The sequence below is a fragment of the Protopterus annectens genome, chromosome 14.part0, assembly GCF_019279795.1.
Source record: "Protopterus annectens isolate FY-2018-M chromosome 14.part0, PAN1.0, whole genome shotgun sequence".
Classification (NCBI taxonomy): domain Eukaryota; kingdom Metazoa; phylum Chordata; order Ceratodontiformes; family Protopteridae; genus Protopterus; species Protopterus annectens.
This window is the reverse complement of record NC_056748.1, coordinates 1,007,355,230-1,007,380,587: the sequence shown is the minus strand read 5'-3', so window position 1 is coordinate 1,007,380,587 and position 25,358 is coordinate 1,007,355,230. Positions and strand designations below refer to the sequence as shown.

At 39.2% G+C, this 25,358-nt stretch overlaps 1 protein-coding gene across 2 annotated transcripts in view; it reads right to left on the bottom strand.

Moving 5' to 3' along the window:
* LRRC27 (leucine rich repeat containing 27) overlaps positions 1-25,358 on the bottom strand; it is a 1,872,580-nt gene that overhangs the window by 1,165,017 nt on the left and 682,205 nt on the right. The gene's annotated exons all lie outside the window — the stretch shown is intronic.

Genomic DNA, 25,358 nt, shown 5'->3' with positions numbered 1-25,358 from the left:
CCATTTTAAGCCTAGCCAATTACCTAATGTGAGAATCAAACCCTGCACCTTGTGTTTGTAAGGTAAACACCTTAACCATTATGCTAACCTCCCACCGTGAATATTTACTGTTATGGTAAATGTACTTACACAGCTGTACTATATTCATCCTATTGGTCATTGCTGCAGTAGCCTTAGCTATATGGGTACACTACAGAAGCTTAAACTAACTGGGAAGAGGAGGAGGAATGGGGGCCCAACAGCCCCTGATGAATGGTCCTAGCAAAGCCTGTTCCAGACCTAGAGAAGGAATCTAGTTTGTAGTATTTTGTAAAAGTATGTACAGGGGACCACGTTGCTGCGTCGACGATACTTCTGGAATCCAACCCTTTCCAAAAAGCCACAGATGAAGCCAGTGCCTGGTAAAATGTAACTTGATCCTGCCTGGAATTGTCTTGTTGTGGTAGGTATAACAAAAGGCAGTAGCATGAGTCAACCATTTACTTACTTTCCCAAGAAATGAATAAATTATCAGAATTTATGAAAGTTTTATTTCTCTCATGATAATATTGGAGTTGTCTGTGGACATGAAAACCATGGACTATACTTTCTTCCACATTTATAGATTTGGAAAGAGGATGCAGAAAGGGACAGCTTGGCTCAAAGTAAACTCAGATACCACTTTAAGAATAAAAGAAGGATTAGTTCTTGAGGACACTCTGTCATTGTGAAACAGGGTCTATAGTATATGATCGAAATGGGTCTATATTACAAACTCGAAGTTACTGAACTTTGAATACGATATGGTCAACACCACATCATCGAAGTTCTGTAACATCGAATCAGTAATAAAATAATAAAACAATGAAAGAAATTAAAACTAATTGCTGTAAGCAGGGGGGCAAGCCCACCTGCACCCTCCCCACACCCCCACTACTTAAATACACCAACTCCGAGATCGCGCTACAGTGTAGGAAACAGAAATTTTCCATTTCGGCACTGTAGTGCACTGAAATGCGATCTCGGATTTGGTAGATTTAAGTAGCAGGGGATATAGGCCTTCCTGCTTACACCATTAATTTTTTTTTTTTTTTTTTTGGCATTTTATTTTTTTTCCAAATATTCGATGTTTTAACAGTTCGATCACTAAAGGTCAACCTTTACTGATTCAAAATGTTAAATATTCGATGTTCTAATATAAACCCGTTCGAAATACTTATTTATTTAACACGTTTTCATCGACACATAAACAGTAAAAACACTAATCACGGCCACTTCAGTGATTTTTTTCCTGGGGGGAAAAAATTGCTTGGTCACAGAAAAACAAAATAAAACAAACTTTAAAACCTACAAAGTGGGGGACTTCACCCCCCACACCCCCCCTAACTAAATATACCAACTCCGAGGTGCTTAAAATGGGTCTATTTCAGAAACTCAAAATTCATATTGTCAAGATAATATGACAGAGTTTGTGAAACTCGAACTTCAAAAAACAACAAAAATCTACACTTTTCTGTTTTTTCAGGGGGCAAGCCCCCTGTACCCCCTGCATATTATACATACCAACTCTGAGATTGCATTACAGTGGGGAAAAGGGTAAATTCCCTGATCTGCACTGTACTGCAGACTCTATTAAAAAGCTTTCAGTTTTCATAATCTCGATCATATCATCTCAATAATATGAATTTCTAGTTTCTGAAAACTCGACCTTCTGATAGGGACCCTTTAAAACATATTAAGAGTATATCATACAGGCAGTTAGCTGTAGTGGTTTGAAACTGTGATGCATCAAACAATCCCTGTTTTATGGGAGCAGCTCCAGTATGTGAGGAAACTCATGGTAATTCCCCTTGGCTATTTCCAAAAGAAGGGAGAGCTTCTTCTGCCTGGGTCAGAAGGGAGTCACCACACTGATCTTTGGAGAGTCCTTCTGAATCTTCAAAATGACCTTGCATATTAGTGGAAATGGTGGACAAAGCATACAGGAACATTCCTGTCCAAGGAAAAGAAAAAAAAAGCATCTGGTTAATGGGTCTTTTTGCATGTAGGCCTGGAGTTGAATTTTGCCAACTGATTGCTGTGAATGGAGGCAAAAAATATCTATCTGTGGCATCCCTCTCAGCTGGACCAAATCCTGGAAGACTCCCTGATTCACTTTCCATTTGTCAAGGTCTGTCTTGGTTCTGCTCTGACAGTATACAAGATGCCTGTAAGGTGAGATTGTGCTGAAAAGCTGTATCTCAGCTCCTGCACAGAGTGCAGGCTCTGTTCCCCCCACCAGTTTGTTTATGTACTATACCACCATGGCCCTGTCTGTAACCACTTTTAATGGTCCTAGAAACCATAGATGACTGAGACAGTTGAGAGGATTTATGAGTGCCAACATCTCTTTTCTGTTTATGTGTTTTGGTCTGTCTTTTCTGTTCAAAAGACTTGCTTTTATCCCCATTGACACTGCTCCCCAAGCAAAATCTGAAGCATCTGTTGTTGCAGACTGTGCTGGAGTTGGAAGGAAAAATGAGAGACTTGGATTCAGATAAAATTGTTCTCTCCACCAAATAATTTCCCTAATTACAGACCCCAAAACTGGAATATAGAATGTCAAGGGATACTGAAACTGGGACCATACTGATTTAGGTACTGGTGAATTTTTTCTCATGTGCAGTCCTGCTAGTAGAATCATGAAAATTATAAATGCCATCGGACTTAGTATCCTGAGAAATTCCTTTGATGTGTTTGGGTAGAAAAACTCAAGAACTTACCTAGATATAGATCTACTTTTTCCTAATGGAGGCAAAATTATTTGAAATGAGATACATCTCTGAGACACAATCCTGTGTAAAGGGGTTAAATAATAGTTTTGTGTGTTGTTCTTTTGCTTTTGGCACATTCATTTGTCGCCTGATTTTTATCTACTTCTGGTCTGATTTCCATTCATGCTAGATGTCGATATGCTTCTGCTAGACTAAGCAGGGATGTCAACTTAGATTTATTCTCTTCATGTTTCAAAACATTCACTATGTTTGGGTCCTTTGAGGTCAGCAAATATGTACGCATTCCCACAATTGCAGACCTATACATGCAATCAATTTCAAGGAGGCACATACCTCATTTGGACTGGGGAATATATAATCTTGGTATGCACTGACTCTTATAAATCTTTTGGTAAGCATGAAGCATTCTGTGTTCACCAATCTAATATATTAAACACGTTTTGGGACCAGTCAATCAATCCAAAATTGTAAGTTAGGGTAGGAAGAGGAAACTGGTTTATAGCTTAAATTTTGTTCATAGATGTCAATGCTGTTTTCAGGATTATTTGAAGTATTCTAAAATATTCCTTACTAAGTTTTATTCACATTTGTTCATGTTTTATTGCTGATCCTTCATCGATTCCCAAATATTTATACACTCCATCTTGATCAGGTTCTTTTATAACACATTCTTGTCCCAAACTAATATTTTCTTGGTGCTGCAATTTTCCTGCTTTAAAAGTTGTTTTTGCACACTTATCAAGACCAAATTACATCTTATATCATCTAAAAAAGTTTTGACTGCTTACAGTTGTTCTTTCAATTCCTCATCTGATGAGCTATACAGTTTTAAATCATTGACAAAGAGAAGATGAGAAGTCTTTGCACTTTGTTGTTTTCTAGGAGCCAGATTATAATGTTCTATATAGGTTGTCTGATGATTCTCTACTACTTTTTCATAACCCCAAACATTCCCAGACTATCATTAACCAGTTGGTTGATATGATTAGAACAACTCAGAGCTGGATCTACCCATATCTCCAGGTCCTTAATCACTCTGTGCTTTATTAAGCAGTTTTGCCAAAAGGTTTAAAAAAAAAAAAAAACTGTTTTACTTAAAGACAAAGGTTTTGAACTAAGGTCAATATAACCATAGGTGTAACTTATGCCAACATGCAACAACCATGCAGTTAGAAATATTGAGCTTTTATACAAATGTAAGCGGTGGAATCCCCTATATGGAGAATGAAAGCAGCAATGATGTTTGCTTTTTTATTTAATGCTTGGTTGTTGGTCTTAAGGGTATTGGTGAATCAGGCACTTGCAAACAAATATTTGATCAGCAGTCATATATTTCAGTGATGGTGAACATATAGATAATCACAAAAGAAACTTGAAACAATGGTATTCTTATATAGAAATATATATGGTCTAACAATGGGCACTAATAAAATGGCATGATAAACATATTCTCCTTAACTAAAGGACAAGATATTTTAGCACTATTCTTTGCAAGTCAGCAAGCATTTATTACCATCCTGCACTGCCACAACTCTGCTCACATCAATCACCATAATATATCTGTCACTCAAATGAATGAAAAGAGTCTGCAAACCAAGTGGAATAAAAATACCCCCATAAATTAAAGCAAATACATCATTGAAGTATATAAAAGCCAAAAGGTAACAAGATACTATAAAAAGGAAATAAAACAGAAAGCAGAACAGAGACTGCAGGCTAACAATCAGGAAGTAATATTACTGGCAAAAATATAAAGAAGTGAATCATACAGGAATTTACATTAAACTGCATAAATACATAAAACAAGAATAATGATAAACTAGGTCAACACAAAACTCGGTAAACTGCTTGCATAAAAACAAGAACATTTAAAAACTAAAAAAAAAAACACTTAACTACATCACAAAGCCAATGTAAAGCATAGACAAATTACAAGACAACAAAGTACAAAACAGCTTCAAATCAGAAAAGAAAAAAAATACTACATGCAACAAAACAAGACAAAGATCATAAAAACATCAAACAACAACATAAAAAGCACTGCTAAATAAATAAAATAAAAACATATAATGCTAAGGAAAAGGCTGCATTTAACTAAGGAGATGACCCAGCTACTAAAGCAATACAAGACAACAGATTTAACTAAAAATAACAAAAACTACAATAGTGAAAGACAAGCTATAAAACAACAGTATAAAACAAAAAATAAGACAATATAAGGTTCACAAGACAACTATAAGATATCTACAAAAATACCACAACACTGGAAGATCAAAAGAAAGGAGAACCACCACTGAAAAAGACAAAAGAAAACAAAACCACAAGTAGTACACAACAACCATAAAATAGAAAAACAAGGCAAGATTTAAGAATGACAAAATGGTATCATCAAAGGAGCTACAACAAAACCAAAATAAACACAACAAAAATTTGCAAAGTACAACCAATAAAATATGACCTTACAAATACAACAGAAGCAATCACGACAAAAGAGCAATAACAAAAACATTGCACCACAAAAATGCAATACACATGAAACTGAAGCAGTAAGAATATAAATAATGTTAATAAAAATATCAATATGTTTAATGACAAAATAAGAAAGACTAAAAACAGTTACAAGGTACCTGCCAGGACAAAAGACACAGTGCAAAAAAAATAAAAAATAAAAAAAAGGACAAAACATGGACCAGGAAAAGAAAAGTCAAGCAAGCACTATAAAATTCACAGACAAGAACTTAGAAGATAATGAACCACCATGAAAAGTAAGAAAAAAGTTATGTACTCAACATAACATTCCATCTGTGTTGCCATTTTCATTCTTTCTCAACAGTTGGGTTTGGATCTTATCCTCGGATCTGGCTCATCCACTTTTTTCCAGATCGTAGAATTCTTGAACTCTTGAGCTCCTCCCTTTATCCACAATGCCCCTGCCACCTAACATACCTCAGATCTAGTTTACTGCCTATACATTTATAGAGCAGAGGAAATTTAGAAAAGAATGGAAGCTGGAGCTCAAACAAGGAACAGAGGTTCCTCCATAACTCTTCGATCTCTCCAGGAGTAAAACAAAAAGGAGGAAGGTGGGAGGGAAGTTGAGAAAGAATGTAAAATGGACAACACAGATGGAACATTATGGTGAGTACATAACTTTTTTATCTTATGTTGTCATTTTCATTCATTCCTCAACAGTTGGGACAGAGTCCCCAGCTACCTAAATCCTGGGAACACTCTAAGGAAGGATATATGGGAGCACAGGTGAGCCAAAGGCTGCTATTCCCCTAGAAACCAGATCCAGTCTGTAATGAGAAATAAAAGTATGAAAATTAACCCAAGCTGTAGTTGCACAAACATCATCCAAGGAAGTTCTAGACAAAAAAGGCTGACAAAGTTGCCACAGACATCATGGAATGGGCTCTTGGAGGCTTTGGTTAAGGCAAATCTACTTTCTCATAAAGTTAATACAGTAATTCAACCATTTGGCTAAAGTCACTTTAGATACTAATTTGCTAGTTTTGAATCAGAAAAGGAAACAATTGTTCAGATTTTCTAAACTATTTAGTTCTGTGAAGGTAGAAACATACCTGTCTGTGGACATCCAAAAGATGCAACATATATTCTCCTTAGAGAAGTTTTACAGTAAGAATAAGGGAACATATAAGGGATTTTATTAAGGGCAGATATATTAATCCAGTAGCAGCCCATTTTAAAGTAGGTATGTAATAGTGATCCTAAGGATCTAAAGGCTACAGGTTTTAGAATAAGTTATACAAGATGATATTTGTGTTATTAATGTTGAGCTTAAATTGTGGAAAAAAATCTCTTGCTGTGAGGTGACAACACTACCACTGGACCAATGTGCCATCCATATATGTGCAATAATAGTATGAATAACTGGATACTTATCAAGTCTTCAGATTAAATATAGGTAGCACATATAATAGTAACATTCCTACAGTTATAGGTAAATATAAAGAGAAGGAGTTATAGCAGAGTCATAAATAGTAGAGGATTGGGATAGTGTCAGGTTTTGGGAAGTGCAGTTCTGGCACATATGCATTGCCATAGAGAGGAAAGGTGTTATCTTAGGGATTTTTTAAAGAGGGCTGCATTGCTAGTAGTTCTGAGTGATGCAGGCAGAGTGTTCTATAGTTTAGCAATAGTAAAGGAGTAGAGCATCTGACCAGCTGAAAGTTTAGGTTTTTTAACATTCAAAAGCGGTTGATTTTCAGATCGAAGAGTTCTGTTAGGATGGTATTCGTTAAGGAGAGAAGAGAGGGCAGGGCTATTTGAAGGCTTGAATATAAATTTATGGGTGGTGGTTAGTTTTAAGTATGTAAGATAATGAGGGAGTTCTACCCAATTTAGGGATTGTAAAGAGACCCAGTGGTGTGATGAGTACTGAGCATTGGTTAAAAATTTTGCAATTTTATTATAGCACAAGTCAAGTTTAGATTTGAGAGCAGACTGGATATTGGTGAAGAGAGGAGCGCCATAAAGAACAGATGGCAGCAGAAAGGAAGAGGCTAGGGATAATTTAGCGGAAGGATTAAGGAAGTATTTGTGTCTGTAAAGCATGTCCAGTTTTTGAAGTGTTTTACTGATATTGTTGTCAATGTGGAGGTCGAATGTAAGGGTTTCATCTATGATGACACCAAAGTAGTCTTGTATTTGGGACAACCTCGATGATGGTGTTGTCTTTAGAGTGAATAGAGAATTAGTCTTTGTTTAGGGAGAGTTTTTTTTTTTTAGGTGTAAATTACAAGTTTAGTTTTCTTGGAGTTTAGGGCAAGAAAATGCCTTAGCCATCCTGCAGTAAGGTTTGTCCCAAATAAATAACTGGTGCCAAAATCATAAACTGAAACTAGATGCCAACAAATACATTACTGTATCCTTTGGGAAGCTACCTACCCTGGGAACTATCAGTTAGTTACATGACCCCAATAGCTGACACATTTTTTAGGATTTGGTAACTTATGTACACAGTAATCTAACATTTGACTTTTACATTTCATAGGTTATAAGCAAAGAGACTGTGCCTAGATCTAGGGGTGTCATTGTTTCCCTTTGCTCAGCTGTCTTTAAGCTAATCATTGAATATAATGCCCCCTTTGGCATGTACTTGTCCAGACGCATGAAACAACTGGAATGCCCACAGAGATACCTTACTAAAAGGATACAAGGCCTAAACAACATGTTTTACATTAAATGAACTCAAAGCCCTGTCACTATACTCGGTATCCTACAAACTGCTAAAAAATGACCAGTGCCTTGCACACAATGTATCCTCTGACCTATTACTGATGGATTTACTGCACATCAGCATGTCAAATTATATCAGAAATACTCTTTTTAGGGATCTAACCTCTTCTGCAACATCAACAGAACAGTTTGGAGGGATAGAATAGAGAAAAATATAAAGCAATTAAGGCAAGAAGTGTCACTCTTAGAAGACTATAGAAGAGGGAATAGATCAACACAAATACTAAAAAAAGACAGATGTGATAAAAGCAATGCATAAAATTAGAACAGACCAGGATCTATCATGCACTATCACAAATAAATTAAAAATTTAGCACAGGCAGAAAAAGGTAGAAGATATGCACATAAATATAAAGGAAAAGTACAAAATAAGCAATTTACTTCTTTGTCTTTTCAGCTTTTATTGTTAGGGGTTGCCACAGTGGAACTCCGGTCTGCTAATGATTGGCAGTAGATTTTTATGGTGCTGAGTTGCCAGCCCGACGCCCAACCTACAGCGAAGGCAAACCCATTCACTCATGTCTTTCAAATGCCACTCGACTGCGAGGAGGACATGCAGACTCCACACAGAAGGCACTCCAGCCGAGAATCGAACAGGAGAACCTCTTGCTGTGAGGCAACAATGCTACTGCTGCACCACCGCAGCTACCACAAAAATGTTTTATAATTGGAAAACAAGGTAAAAGTAATTGAAAGACCACCAAAAAAGAAGAAATAGATGGATTTTGGAGAAGTATCTATGAAGATCCTGTGGAACACAACAAAGATGCTAAATGGATAAAAGAAGTAAAAGAGAAACTACGTTTGAAGGTACAGGATATGAAATGGGATGAAGTAACAGCCAGAGAGATTGAAACAAAGTTAAGAAAATCCTCTAATTGGAAAACCCCAAACCCAGATGCAGTACCTAACTTTTAGTTAAAAGTCTAAACATATTTGCATGAAGATTTATTTATGAGTAAGAACTATTTATATCCACACCCCGAACAGACACCAACCTGGCTAACAACAGGTAAAACAATGCTCCTATTTAAGAGTGAACCTGCAAGCTACCCCAAAAATTATAGACCAATAACTTGCCTTCCAAAGGCGTATAAACTATACATGGGAATTGATGCCAACAGAGTTTATAGTCATTTAGAAGAAAACTCAATTATGGCAGCAGAACAAAAGGGCAATAAAAGAAAGTCATATGGAACAAAGGATCATTTGTTGTTAAATAAAGTCATAGGGGAAGAATCCAAGTATGGCATGGATTGACTACAAAAAAGCATTTGATAGTTTCCTACATTTATGGATAAAAGAGTGCTTAAAAATGTATAAGATACACCGTACATTGATCGACTGCATTACAGTGACCATGAAACAGTGGCTGACCACTTTGCAATTAAGCCATGATAAAGGACAAATTATTAAGCTAGGGATAAAAATTCAAAGGGGTATATTCCAGGGTGTCTGTCTGCCACTGTTGCTAACCTGCCTTGCCCTTAACCCATTAAGCTGTCTACTTAACAGTTTAGGTCATGGCTATAATTTGGCTCCTAGAAAACAACAAAGTCCAAAGACTTATTTTCTTTGTCAATGATTTAACTGTATAGCCCATCAGATGAGGAACTGAAAGCACAGCTGCAGGTAGTCAATACTTTTTCAGATGATATTAGAAAGTCATTTGGTCATGATAAATGTGCAAAAGCAACCTTTAAAGAAGGAAAACTGCAGCACCAGGAAAACATTAGTTTGTGACAAGAATGTGATATAAAAGAATTTGAGCAAGAGTGAGTGTATAAATACTTGGGAATTGATGAAGGATCAGCAATAAAACATGAACAAATGCAAATAAAATTTAGTAAAGAGTACTTTAGAAGACTTAAATTAATCCTGAAAACAGCATTGACATCTATGAGCAAACTCTAAGCTATAAACCAATTTGCGCTTCCTGTCCTAACTTACAGTTTTGGAGTGACTGATTGGCCCCAAAACATGCTGGATAGATTAGATATTAAAACAAGAAGGATGCTTCATGCTCATCAAATGATCTACAAAAATCAGTGCATACCAAGATTATATCTTTCCTGTTCCGAAGGAGGGATGGGCCTCCCTGAAATTGATTACATGTATAGATCTGCAATTGTGGGATTCCACACATATCTGCTGACCTCACAAGACCCAAACGTAGTGAAAGTGTTGAAACATGAGCAGAATAAATCTAAGATGACTTCTCTGCTTAACCTAGCAGAGGCATATCAGCGTCAAGCAGGAATGGAAATCAAACCAGAAGTAGATAAAAAAATCAGGTAGCAACTGAATGTGCCAAAAAACAAAAGAAAGAATACAAGGCGAAAGACCAGAAGAAAAGCAAGAAATGTGGAAAATGCATAAAGATAGCTGCAAGTATAGAAAACTTCTGGAAGAACCTCATGTTGATCAGGAATGAACACAGGAATGGTTAGTGAGCGGTGAATTCAAACCAAGAGATGAAATGTTAATACTGGCGGCCCAAGATAGTGAGCTACATACACTCTGGTTTACAAAGTCCATTGAACATGTGGGAGAAACAGACAAATGTAGGTTTTATAAAACCAAACTGGAAAAAGTCGCACACTTCGTTGCTGGTTGTGACATACTAATGGCAGAAGGACTGTATACTGAAAGGCAAAATAATGTGGCACGACTATTGTACTGGGGATTGTGCAAACATTATGGTACTAAAGTGGCTGAAAAACACTGGAAACATGAGCCACAGAGCATCACAGAAAATGATGAAGTCTACATCAAGTGGGATCATCCATTACCAACTATTCAAAGGATAGATGCTAGAAAAACCGAATACAGTGGTCCAAGAAAAGAATACAAAAATAGCATTGATCATTGAAATTGCCATACCCAGTGCCTACAGTGTCCTGCGTACAGAGAGACACAAAGTCATAAAATATCAGGATTTGCAAGCAGAAATGAGAGCAATGTTAAAGAAAGATACCCAGATAGTTTCAATAGTAGTAGGACCAACGGGTCTTATACAAAAGAGTCTACAATCACATTTAGACAGGATACCAATACATGTAACTCCATACAAACTGCAGAGGGAGTCATTACTGGCACATTGCGGGTGTTGTGAAGAGCACTTTTGGCTGACATCAAAGAATGAAACTATACTAATTTAATGAACTTTAATCATACTTTGACTTAGGAATGGGGTCCATTTCCGTCATGGTATTAGAAACCCAAAAGATTTGGAGAAATTAAAAAGGGACATGTATTTCTCACAGAGGATACTGTTGCTCTGGAACAGACTTCCCATCCACATAAAACAAAGTTCATCCCTGTCCATATTCAAGCTCAATCTAGATCTAGGGATGGGAAATGGAAAATTTACCCTAGGATTGCCCCTGTACTACCAATGGGCAGAGGCAGCTCATAATTATCGACCATGGGATAGGCAAAGTCAGTCTATAACCAAATGGGATAGGTTATTTTAAACAAAAAAAGGGAAATTGGCTAGCTTAAAATGGCCCATGAGTGCAGCTAGCCTAATACATTTCTTTGAACCTATGAACAAATCAAAATTAATACATATATGTGTATGTGTATGTATATATGTGAAATGCACACATGTATACAATTTATGCAGTATATATCAAGTAACAAGTGATTTTCAAAATACAAACAGAGAAAGACAGTGGCTACCAGCCAGGACCAAACCAGAAGAAATCAGATCAGTCCTCCACAAACAAACATGCACAAGACCAAAATTATGAACAATTCCAGGACACCATTATGAGATACAGAGATCAAAGTACGGAAAAAAGGTCTTACCTTTATTCTACATAATAGAAGCAACCTCATCACTCCAGTCATTAAACGTAAGCTGTTTTGCAGAAAACTAAATCTTAAAATATTTTTTAAGACAGAGAAAAAACAGAAAGATAACTGGGAGAAGGCAATGAAAAATGAGAACAAAAGGAAGAAACCTAGCACCTTCTGCCCCCCACTTTAACCTACTATCTGGGCATATGAAGAGAAATGTGAGGACGATGATGAATTCTAGCTAAACTTTGCAAAAGAAAATTTTATAACTTCACACAAGAACAACTGTCAGCTCTAAAATTACTCAGTGAAGAGAAGACAAGAATTATGAAAGCAGAAGGGGAGAGGGGGGAGAACAGCATCTGCATCACAGACACCGAGATATACAAACAAAAAACTGAAGCAATGCAAAATTATCAGAAGTTTTACAAGAGAGTAAATATTTAACAAGTCACCAAGGCTTACCAGGTCACTGACATCAAACTGGCTAAACTTAACAGAGGGACTTCTAGAAGATGATTTACTCAGCTTTCTGACAGTCCCCCACCCGAGGATACTCCAATTGTTTGGCAACTCAGAGCCTCACAAAACTGTGGATAAAGTAAAATTGTGCAAGTAGACTTACCATAATGGTAGATGTCTAAATGATCACCGCTGCAGTAGCCTTAACCAAATGGATAAGATCCTGCCAAGGATATAACTGATATCCAGCTTCCAAAGCATCAGTCCACTTTCCAAGCACCCAAACAATCAGTCGGCTCAAACTGAGCTGACTTTTAGCTTTTGGTGCCAAGCCCTTCAGTGCTTTCATGCCAACAGAGAGGGGGAGCCTGTGCCCTGAAAGGACAGTGCAAGCAACAATGAAAAATAAGTTTTCACACCCTGCCATAAGCAACATGCCAAAAACAAGAGGGCTGGAGGGAGGGAGTGGCTACAGCAGCAGTGACCATTTGAACATTTACTGTTATGGTAGGTTTACTTACACAAAACTATACTATGTTCATCATTTTAATTGCTGCAGCAGTAGCCTAAGCCATACAGATAGATTACCCTTCCATACTATATTTGGAAGTTGGAAAGGGAAGGGCCCAGGAACCCCTGGAGAATGGTCCTAGCAAAGGCTGATCAAGATCTGGAGAAGGAATCAAGCTTGTAATGCCTTGTAAATGTATACAGGCCCAAGCTGGTGTCACTAGAATACTTCTAAAATCTGACCCTTACAAAAAGTCATAGATGAAGCCAGGGCCTTGACTGTGCCTGGAATAGTTTTGTTATAGTGAATATAACAAAAGGTAATAGCCTGAGACACCCATTTGGAAACAGTCTGCTTTGACACTGGTTGTCCCTTCTTCTTAACTTCCCAAGAATTGAAGTTCTGTCAAGATATTACCCGAGAAGTCTGCGGACATCCAATGGAATATCCTTTCTCCTGCATGTTTAGGTACAGGAATGAAAATGGGGAAATGGATAGTTTGGCTTAAAGTAAACGCATACACCTCTTTAGATTTAAAAGAAGGATAATTTCTCAAAGAAGCCATGTCTGTTTGGAAAATCATATAGGGTAGACTCACTAAAAAAGCCTACAAATCAAATGCACTTCTTGAAGAGGTTAGATCAGTAAAAGAGTTTTCCATGTTATGAACCTCAAGTCAACCAGCTTAGCTGGTTCAAATGAAGCAAGCATTGGCTTCTCTAACACAAAATTATGACTCAAGTAGGGGCCACAGGTTTTCTTGGAGACTTTATATGCAAAACCCCTTTCAAAAACATTTTGACATGAGAAGCCATTGGAAGAGGAGGATCCATGGGGAAATGTACTGAAATGGCCAATAAATTAACCTTTATGAGGGAGTACGAAAGGCCATGGGATAGTAATTCACAAAAATGTTGTAAATCCAGTGAACAATTAGCTCTGAAAGGATGCTGACTATATTGTTGGCACCAGCTAGAAAACCTTTTTCATTTGCTAGTATGTCAGCCTTTATTAACAAGATTTCTTGCCTCCATTAGTACTCGCTGCATGTCCTTAGTAAAGATGTGCCTAAATGGAATTGAGACCCTATCATCCAGGCAGTCAGTTGAAGCTGACTGAGTATGGGGTGCATCAAACACCCCAGATCTTGTGCAAGTAAATCCATTTTGTGAGGAAGCTTGTGGTTATTGTTCCTAGCAATTTCAAAAAGAAAGAAGAACGACTGTTGGCTGGGCCAGAAAGGAGTCACCATAGTGATCTTTGGGAATTCCTTATTCATCTTCAAAAGTACCCTGGATATCAGTAGAAAGAGTGAAAAAGCATACAGATGGCTAGTGTACAAAGGGAGTATGACCCGGTTTCCCCCTTCCTTGTTGATGTACACATGACTGGGTATTTGAAGAGGTCCGGGGGATCAAAGAGAATTCAGAGTGTTGAGTGCCTTGATCACAGCAAGCATTTATTTTATATTTGTGTGCTTGCATCTGTCCTTGGTGTCCCACACACTGTGTACTTTTATACCTCCAGAAACTACTCGCCAAGCAAAGTCCAACAGGTCTGTGGTGACTGACTGCTTTTGAGCGGGGAATGAGAAGGGGAGACCTGGATTTAATGATACCTGCTGTCTCTTTCCCTTCTCCAAACCACAGCACTGGGATTTCAAAAGACAAAGGATGGTTGTACTGGGACCAAACAGACTTCAAACACCACTGTATCTTTTTATGTGGAGTCTTGCCAGCAGTATCATGAGAATCATAGATGCCATAAGGCCCAAAATCTATTTATAAATATACAGTATAATAAGTGTTGCTTATAAAAATATAACCTATAAAAGAGTATTTGTAAAGCAATATACTTCTTATATGTGTGTATGTATAAATACATAAATATACATATAACATATAATTATTTAACATATGTCTTTCTCTCTTTTAATAGGGGTTTAATGCTATTTTTATTATTCAGCCCTGGTGGGTAGTCTTCTCTAAAATAATTTATCCATCTGTATTCTTCAATTTCAGTTCTATTATTCAAGTCACCTCCCATAATACCAACAGAAACTTTAGCTAAAACTCTAAATTTAAATGTATGCTCCATTCCACAAACATCAGTGTGCTTAAATAATGCATTTGTTTCAATGCACCTATGTAAATCTGACAAATGTGAAGCAATTCTATCTTTCAACTTCTGATTAGTTTTACGTATATAAAATGACAATTTTTCACAAGTTGCCAGATAAACCAGTAAAACAAGTCACATATACATTTAAAATGATTTTTTCTTTGAAACAGGATGAACAAATTCAGTAGATGGATTAATACATTTACAAAAGACAGAATTATAACATGACATTGTCTGATTTCTATTAGTAACAGAAGTGGTCTTAGTACTATTAGAGAGGGCAAAATCCTTATAAATGTTGTTTCAAATTTCTTTCTTATAAGGATTTTGCCATCTCTAACAGTACTAAGGCCACTTCTGTTAAGAAACACATTATATATTTAAAAATAGCATTTAGAGTTTGTATTTCTTTAAATGCCTGAACTGACAATTAACACTCTTAGACATGTGATTGATACTTCAATTTTCATTTACTGGTGGGAATTTTTAAACTGTATATATTGATGGGATTGTAGCAGTTGCTCCTTTTTTACACTGAGGAAGAGTCCTGTGAGACTTGAAAGCTGTGTTTTATTCGATTTTATTAATGGAATTTGAGACGTGTGCACTGCTATTTTTCTTATGTTTTTCAGTATTGTTTTACAGCAGTACATTTAGCTACCAGAACATTTCTGTTCTTGTTTTATACTTTCATAATTAGTCAGAATAAACTTTAACATGTGAGCTTGACAAGTGAAAATTCTGAAAGTCAGGGTTGCAGTAGCATGCACATTTTCCCCTATACTTAATAATCGTCCAGTCCTTGTCAGAAAGAGTAGGATTGCAATTAGTTAAATGTTTAGCAGCAGTAAGATTAACTAAAGCTACAGCTGTTGGATCAGGTTTGTGATGAGTGCATAAAAAAGTAAAAGACTGAGGAATTTTACATATTATACCTGCCTTTTTAGGGACAGCAGGCTATCAGGAAAATTGTAGGCAGTGACACCTATCCTGTACAGCTGGCAGAAATGGAGGAATGGGTGGAGGTTCTGGAAATTAGTTTTGTAACTGTTCATAGTATTTTGAGAGGGATTGCAAAACCTCAGTGTTCTCCCACTAAAAACATTGGCGCATTGTGGAAACAGTCTCAGAAAAAGATAAACCTCCAAAAGGAGAATCAGAAACAGCTCTCCTCTGAGGAGAAATCCCTGTATCTGTCCCTGTGTTTTTCTGTCCTGCTTCAGAATCTTGAATTGAATTGAATTGAAGCCACTGCTTCAACAGGGATGAGAACAGCATTCTGAGACAACAGGAAAGCTTCCCTGTTCTCTCTCTCAGGACCAACAATAGTGGTTCTCCCTTGCCCACTAATGGGACCCCAACAACCACACAGGATGTGGCTAACCCCCTAGTCCATAATGGCTATAGGTGCTACACCAGATCGATCAGTGGTAAAAGATGAGTGGTCTGGGGAACAATCTTGGCCTCAGCAGAGTCACTGACCTGTAGCTGATGCAACTTGCTAACCTGCTGTAGCGGCAAAGGCAGTTTGCTTAACTTCTTTTTGTGGCTAGAAGAATGACTGATCATGGGACCAGTAGCTTGTTTCATAGTCAAGCCAAAAATGGTGTTTCTTTCCGGGGGAGAGCAAGCAGCAAGAGATGGTAAAAATTTAGTCTTTAAAAGTCACGTTTTTCCACACAAAAAAAACAGTAAAAAGTATTTTAAAATACTTTGTCATCCCCAAATAGTAATATAAACAATTTCTTCACAGAAAAAAAAATGTTTTAAATGACTTAAACTTTTAACTGATAGGAAAAAGTGCATTCCCATTTATAAGTATAGTTAAGTCTCATGACAGTCCATTAAAACACAAACTCTTATCTTAAAAATAAAATTTCCTATGCAGGAACGTACAATGAAACATGTTCATAGGTTGATACTAGGCTATCGGCCCTACGGCCCATACAAGCCTAGCCATAACAATTCCCTGGATATTTCTTCCCACACTATTTACTTCCCTGGACCACTGTGTCTAGCAGGGCGACTGACGTGATCCCCGGGGTGAATTTCCTATCTCCCATCCAGTCGTCAAGGTTCTTTTTGAAGAGGGCCAAGGAGGCACTCTGCTTGACATGTATGGGCAGTCTATTCCAGAGTATGGGGAGTCTCTGGGTCAGGGTGGGAGGGTGGCCTAATGGTTAAGGTGTTTGCCTTACAAACACAAGGTGCAGGGTTTGAGTCTAACCTGGGGTTGGGAGGGTGGCCTAATGGTTAAGGTGTTTGCCTTACAAACACAAGGTGCAGGGTTTGAGTCTCACAAGGGATAATTGGCTAGGCTTAAAATGGCTCGCAAGGGCAGTTAGCTTAGTACTAACCTATGAACCTAAGGAAACTAACCCTCCAGCATGTTTTGTTCATTGTGATGACAAGGTTTAGACCCCTGGTGCATGTGGCACTGAACAATTGGGATTTCTTTAAGTGGAGCATGTCCATCAGCTCAGGGTTTGACATGGCCTTGTATGTTAAGCAGAGATCGCCTCTGAGCAGACGATATGCCACAGAGTATAGCTGGAGTTTTTTTTTAGATGATCAGCATAGGGCATCTGCTTTATGCCTGTGGTTCTTTTAGTGAGGTATTTCTGCGGCCTTTCCAGCTGTTGTAGATGTCTTGTGAGGTACATACCAAATGGGGCGTTGTACTCTATAATGGGTCCAATGAGGGATGAGTACAGTGGGACAATGACCTCTTTTTTTCTGGATGAAAAGCACTTAGTGATGAGGTGTGCCCTATAGAAGGACTTCCTGACTATTGTGGAAATGTGGTTATCGAAGGTGAGACCACTGTTCACCTGTGTCCCTAAGTCTCACATCACACTTTCAGTGTTTAGTGTACTGCCACCTATGTGACAATTCATGGGTACATGGTTTTTCCCAGTGGGGATAACTATACATTTCTTGGCATCAAGCCTGAGCCCAAGGCCCTTTTGTAGAATATTCACATAATTTGGGGATTCAATAATTTAAATATTTGTTTTTGTTGTGATGTTGAAGGTTTTTCCCCAAAGGGAACTTATTTGCATAGCAAAGGAACACCAGAAGCCAACCGCAGATCCTTGAAACCCTGCAGAGGAGTACTCTCTTCACTGTCAGGAAGGCTCTGAAGAGCTTGGCACTCAAACATGTGTTCTGTTATTTTTTGCTTTGTCTAAAGTTCTTCAGCAGATAAAATGATAGGTGTGGTCCTTTGTTACTGCTACTGCATTCACTTTCATTGCTTAGCGTTTCTTCCTTACTAAGTTGGCTGTTTAAGTGCCATGTTTAGTAAGAGAAGGGTAAATAGTCAGTTCTTGTAACAGTTACTATAATTACTTTCATTACTTATTATTATTTTAATTTCTTTTTATTTTTTTTCATTCTTGCTTCCTGGAACAGTTTAGATGTGTTTAGCAAGCATAAAAGAGATGACTGTGATTTTTTTTTTCATTCATGTTTTATGGTACTTTTGTATGTTGCAGTGAAACTGCAGATTTCCTTTTAACCAGACTCCACAAGGAGAATCAGAAACAGCTCTCCTCTGAGGACCTTGGTTACAGCCAACTTCATAAAGAAGTTTAAGATATACTGGATATGGCCACAGATCACGGCCGGCCTTAGGCATAGGCGAACTAGGCGACCGCCTAGGGCAGGCAGAAGTAAACCGGCATCATAAGGCAGCAAACTGAGTTAACTTAAACTTTACTTTCCACTTTTCAGCTTGTAGCATTGCGCTCCCCACTTCCCTAATTAAAAGCATGAGAAGGAAGCGTGTGTGTGTGTGTGTGTGTGTGTGTGTGTGTGTGTGTGTGTGTGTGTTTGGAACTGATATTTTGAGAAACTCATGATATGTTGGTTTTCTGGGTATATGTTGTATGACAATATTTTAACAACTTAGCTGACTGGTAAACATGGATGGCAGTATCTGTCATCAATATAGTGACCTGCAGAAGTATGGCCACAGATATGTTCCTCACTTTGAAAACACACCATTTCTTTGACTTATGTGCCTGCAGTATCAGCAGCCCAACTACTGTGACCTCTGAGGGTATGCAGAAATCTCATATTTTGGTAATTCAATGAAAACTGAATGAAGCAGTCACAAGTATGGTTCTGTGGAATTAGACTACAACAGCTAGCTGCAGTGGTAGTTAAAATGACTGGGAGTGTGACCATATGGTCTATCCTTCTCCGATTTCAGAAGGGAATTAAAGGGAAATGGGCATAGCATCTAGCATTTTAATGGCTAAGCCTATCTGGTACATGTACAGAATCCACCGTGAAGGATGTACAGTTAGTATCCACTACAAACTAGTTCTGCTCTCCTATCCTTTTCATTTCCTGTGTTTCTTGTGCTTTCTGCCCATCCATGAGTGCCTATGCTATTGAGCTATGCATGTTGTTTTTGTTACTGCAGCAATTTTTTGTCTTGGAGTTTAAGTCTTAAAGCTGTTCAATCATTTAAAGTTAAATTATATAGACTGTTTCAAGGTAAAAAAATGCAGTGTAGTACAAAATGTGGTCCTGATGAGAAAGGACTGGACTTTCCTCTTGTGGACATGAATTCTGATAGCTTGCTGAATTTACGACTGTCCATCTCTAGCCAACCTTGTACAATCATACAACCTACCCAGAAGCTTGCTCTCTTCTGACAAAGGCTTCAGACATATCAAAACTTAATAGATCTGCATGCTGTTTCCTCTGTTCCCATCAAATATCAAAAATCTGGAACTTCATCCCCCTAACATATAAGACAGGACTGTTGCTAAAGTCATTCGAACTAAGATAAAGCCTCTTCTCAACTCCTGGCTCTGCGAATGTGTTGCGCCAGATTAACACATCACTCTTCTTCAACCTCATCATTGCTCATCGCTCTCCATATCTTCCTTCTACTTAGACCGTAACTTACTCCCTCCCCCCTTTTGTAATACTCTTTAACCCTCAATTACCCTTGTATTCTGTTTCTCAAATCTAGCTGTCTCACCACTGTACATCCTGTATTGCATTCTGTTGAAAAGAGCAACAATATGGCTGTCTGTATACTTTATCAAATTTGAAATGCAGTTCACCCTCTTGAAAAATGTTGCAAAGATTATTGCATATTATTGCATTTCAGATATCACTGTTTGTACATTGAAGCCTTTTTCCCAGGCCTTTGCTAAAGATGGGTCCTGTGTCTAGTTGGACTTTCACAATAAACAAAAGTAATAAACTGCTTATCCAGCCTGTGCTGGGCCACAGCTCTAGCCGCAACATGGCCATGATGGGACAAAATACCTGATATATGCATCCTACACTTGGAATAACTGAGATCTAAATCATATGTGTACCTAAGATACAACATAATCATCTACAAACTGACCAAATGAGGTGTCTGATGAATGCAGGTCTTCCTGTTTGCTCAGTCACTCCTGATATATGTACTAGAAGGCTGGATGGTTTATATACACAGAGCCATGTTGGTTCGTTTGCAGAAACTATCTTGGCTTGTACTGGAATGGTTTCCAATAATGCCAGAATAAGACCCTGAAACTAAGAAGTCATGATCATCTTGGCATGAGGAGGATATGCTCTGGTGTTACAACTTAAAATTCTGCTATAATGTATGGAATCAACAAGAAAGGTGGGAAGTGCAGGATTCTTCCCTGTCACAGAAGAGAGAATATATCCACCATCAACTGTCCCTTGCCCTGCTGTATCACAGAAAAAAGGAGGGGTTTCATTTTCTAGAGGTGAATAATCTGATCTTTAGAGAGCAACAGATCCTGAAGAATACGAACAGATAAGATGAATTCTCAGCAACAAGAAAGGATTGCAGTTGCAATTTATGGAGTCTGACTGTATGATTAATGCTAACAAAATATGAACCTTGTGAGGGTGCTGCACCTGTCTATGGCTAACTTCTAGATGTATGTTTACTCTTTGCAGTGATGAGACAAGTTCATGTTGCCCTGTAAGTTTATGTTCCTCACTACAGACTGGTTGCTTAATGTAGCAAGATAGATTATGGTCTTAATTCCCCTTCAGTAGAACTGAGCACACAATATATTACATTTATTCACCTGGCTGATGTTGATCCCTTTTCTTTTGAGTACATTTCCTTTTATCATAGAAAATGCAAGGTAGGCTTTTCTACTTCAAAAGAAAACATCCAAAAAAGTGACCTGAAATGTGTTCTACTGAACCACAAGCCCATATTAAAACAGATTTGGACAGTCCATCATTCCACAGATGGGGCACCAAAGGTTTGACACCAGCAGGCCTACAAGCAAGCAGTTTTTCTATAGACATGGAAATTTCACCACCCAGCGAAACACACATGCCCTCAGGTATTAAGAGAAAACTGTGAATATCATGGGTGCAATTATGACTGGACACTGCTGGAGATTATGAACCAGATTCTGTTCTACATCATTTAGAAGGCTTGCATGGACATGACCTCTTGGGCTCCTTCGGTGGGTAGGAAGGGCTAACACTGAAGAATTTTACTCCTTTCTCAGGCTCAAAGACTCAATCATCTGTTGGAGACTCCAGGGGTAGCAACATTGAAAGAGCCCAACTCAATAGCATTGTCAGGAAATCCTTTAATGGCCCAATAGTAACCAGTCATCAAGGTAGGGGAGCACATGGATAACCTTCTCCAATAATGCCTCTATCATGCTGGGAAGTGCCCTGATATACACTCTGGATACAGAGTTGGACCCAACCAGTATTACTTTGTACTGAAAGTGCAATCCATGCACAGTGAATCAAAGGAACCTCCTTTGCAAATCCTAGACCATAATGTGCCTGAAAACAAACTCCATTTCTTGCAACACCATGCAGGCAGCCTGTGAAAGACAGGGAATGACACTACAGAGAGTCACCGTCCACAACTTGAGACAATGGATGAACACAGTGAATGTGCGAATGTCCAGGATGCAGCAGAAGTCTCCTATCTCCTTTGGAGCTAAGAAGAGTTGGCAGTAAAACCCTTGGCTTTATTTGGAGGCAGAAGTGGCCTCTACAGGTCCATTGAGGAATAGTGCCTGGCGCTGCCCGGTGCTGCCCAAGGGGTCTAGGAGATATGTAAAGATGGTCTGGTCTCAGACTGGAGCCCTTTTTTAGGAGAATATAAGAGCATTAAAATGTGGCCATCTGTTACAGTGCCACAACACCAGATCTTTGTGATGGCTTTCCAAGCTTGGCTGAATCTGGAGAGATACCTTCTCATTCACAGTCTGGACAAGAGTTAAGACTACAAATGATGGTCCAGTGGGAGCTGCCCTCTGGGAGGACATGTCCAAAACATCTGGGGAATGCAGAATCTGCTGGCATTTGGGAGCCATTTTTAATATGCGAGAGGGCTACTTCTCTTTCCCCTGGATAACTAAGGTAGCCTGTTAAAAGCAGCAAGGGCTGTGAGAATTTATATAGTTCCCAGGGTGGTGAATAAGAAGTTATGTACCTACCATAACGTTCCATGTTAGTTGTCTTCTTCTCGCCTTCTTTCTTGCTGGATGGGTTCGGAGCCGATCCTCGGCTCAGACTCGGCCAATACTAAAGCTCGAGAGCTAATTCCACCAGCTCGAGGCTCCCCTATATCCCACAATGCTAGGTGGTAACTACTCAGATCTCGTTTGATAGCTATACCAAGCAACCCTAGTCTCCATAGAATGGAGTAGGGAAACCCACCTCAAAACAACCTGCATAAAAGGTATCGCAGACCTCAGAAAGGAGAAAAGAGGTGGAAGAACGTGTGGGAATGACGACTTCCAGAGGAAGAACACAAACTGAATTCCTGTCGGTCTGTCCAGGCTTGGGGGAAGGAGGGTGGGACACAAGAAAGAAGGCGAGAAGAAGACAACTAACATGGAACGTTATGGTAGGTACATAACTTCTTAATGTTAAGTTGTCAATCTCGCCTTCATTCTTGCTGGATGGGACTAGCACCTTATCCCGGGTGGCCTATCGGAACAGACTCTTCAGAACAGTGGAACCAAAATTGGCACGGCTTCTGGAAACCATGTCCAATTTGTAATGTGAAATGAATGTATGAGGAGAAGCCCAGGTGGCTGCTGCACAAATGGAATCTATTGGCAGCCTATCCTGAAAAGCTACGGATGTAGCTAATGCCCTAGTTGAATGAGCTCTAGATCTTGAGGGTAGTTTTTGATGTCTGATCTCATAGATGAAGGTAATTGTAGAGGTGAGCCATCTAGAGAGGGATACTTTAGTAACAGGAAGGCCCAATTTCCCTTCCGCATGACAGAAACAATTGATTAGATTTCCTGAATTGTTTAGTCCTGTCTAAGTAATATCTAAGTTGGCGATGAACATCCAAAAAATGTAGCTTTTGTTCCGACCTGTTCGAATAGTTAGGGAAAAAGACGGGGAGATCAATAATTTGGTTTAGGTTTACTTGAGAGGAAACTTTCAGCAAAAAGGATGGATTAGTACGCAGGGATACCCTATCTTTGTGAAACACTAAGTAAGGAGGACGACTGCACAGAGCATGGAGTTCAGATACCCTTCTCGCTGAAGTTATAGCTACCAGAAAAAGTGTCTTCCAAGAAAGCAACTTCAGAGAACATGAAGCCGCCGGTTCAAAGGGGGGAAGGATTAAGGATGCCAGAACCAAGTTCAAATCCCATTGAGGCGGGGATCTTTGATTGGAGGTTTAAGAAGAATAAAAAGGCTTTACAGAGTTTGTGAGCCATGATGCTAGACTCTGAAACACCAACATGAAAATTAGATATGGCAGCCAATTGAACTCTAATGGTAGATGCAGATGATCCTAAATGAAAGAGTTCTGCTAGAAAGTCTAGAATAGACTGGATAGGTGCAGTAAAGGGATCTATGTTTTTTGATGTTGCCCAAAAAGAGAAGCGTTTCCATTTGCTACTATAAATCTTCCGGTAGAAGATTTATGAGAGGTTATCAAGATATCTCGGACCGAGATATTGAGGGAAGCCTGGCTAAGGTTGGAATCGGAGAAACCATGCTGTGAGGTTTAGAGAAGGCAGAGAATGGTGCAGCTGACCCGATTGGTGGGTTATCAGATTTGGTACTGGGTCCAGATGCCAAGGCTGCTCCAAAAGATAACGATGAAGAAATGGAAACCATATTTGTCGAGGCCAGTAAGGGGCAATGAGGATCATTGTCACTCTCAAGGCGATGGCTTTCTGAATTAGTTGAGATATCAGTGGAAAGGGGGGAAAGGCATATAGAAGTCCCCGGGGCCAATCGTGGACTAGAGCGTCTCTGGTGGGATGGCCTGGTAATGGGAAGAGAGTGAAGAAGTCATGACACTTGCTGTTTTGGGGAGTAGCAAAAAGATCGCAGCAAGGCTGGCCCCATCTTAGGAATACTTCTTCTAGAACTGATTTCTTTAGAGACCACTCGTGGGGCATGAGAATTGCCCTGCTCAATTTGTCTGCAATAACGTTGGATTTCCCGGGAATGTGCGTTGCTATCAGAAAACACTGAGAAGAGATCGCCCATTGCCAAAGTCTGAGTGCCTCTCGACATAAAGGGTATGATCTGGTTCCGCCTTGTTTGTTGATGTACCACACTACGGACATGTTGTCCGTTTGAATTGCAATAGCCCCAGTGGGAAGAGAGTCGTGAAGGGCTTGCAACGCTAAAAGCACTGCTCTCATCTCTAAGACATTTATGTGCAAGTGGCACTCGAAAGGTTGCCACGTGCCTTGGACTGTCCTGCCCTGATAATGCCCCCCCACCTGATCAGGGAGGCATCTGTAGTCAACGTGGTGACTGGTGGGGGGGGGAGTGAAGGGTCTTCCTCGGAGAAGTTGAGGTGATGTGATCCACCAAGACAGTTGATTCTTGCATGATTGAGTTATCAATATGGTTTGGGACATCGGGAGCTGTTGAAAGGACCATCGAGTAAACAGCATCCATTGGAGGATCCTCATGTGAAAGCGAGCTAAGGAGAGAAGGGAAATAGCTGCTGCCATGAGTCCTAACACCTTCAAAACTAGTCTGGCTTTGACTTTGTTGCATTGTAAGAGAAGGGAAACTTGCTTTCGAATGCCTGACACTCTCTGCTCTGTGAGTCTGGCTGAAAGATTGAGTGTGTCTAAGGTGGCGCCTATAAAGGTAATAGATTGACAAGGCGACAAGGCAGATTTTTCGAAATTTATCGAAATGCCTAGAGCTTGGCAAGATTGGATGGTGAAGTCCCTGGATAGAAGAAGCTGATGTCTGGTGGTGGCGGTAAGGAGCCAGTCGTCTAAATATGGAAACACCTGGAATCCTTGACATCTCAAGTGAGCCGCGACCACTGCCATGCATTTGGTAAACACATGGGGGAGCTGTAGTGAGACGAAAGGGCAGGGCCCTGAACTGGTAGTGACTGGCTCCCAGCCTGAAACGGAGATATCTCCTGGAGCGTCTGTTCATCTTGATGTGGTAGTACGCGTCCTGAA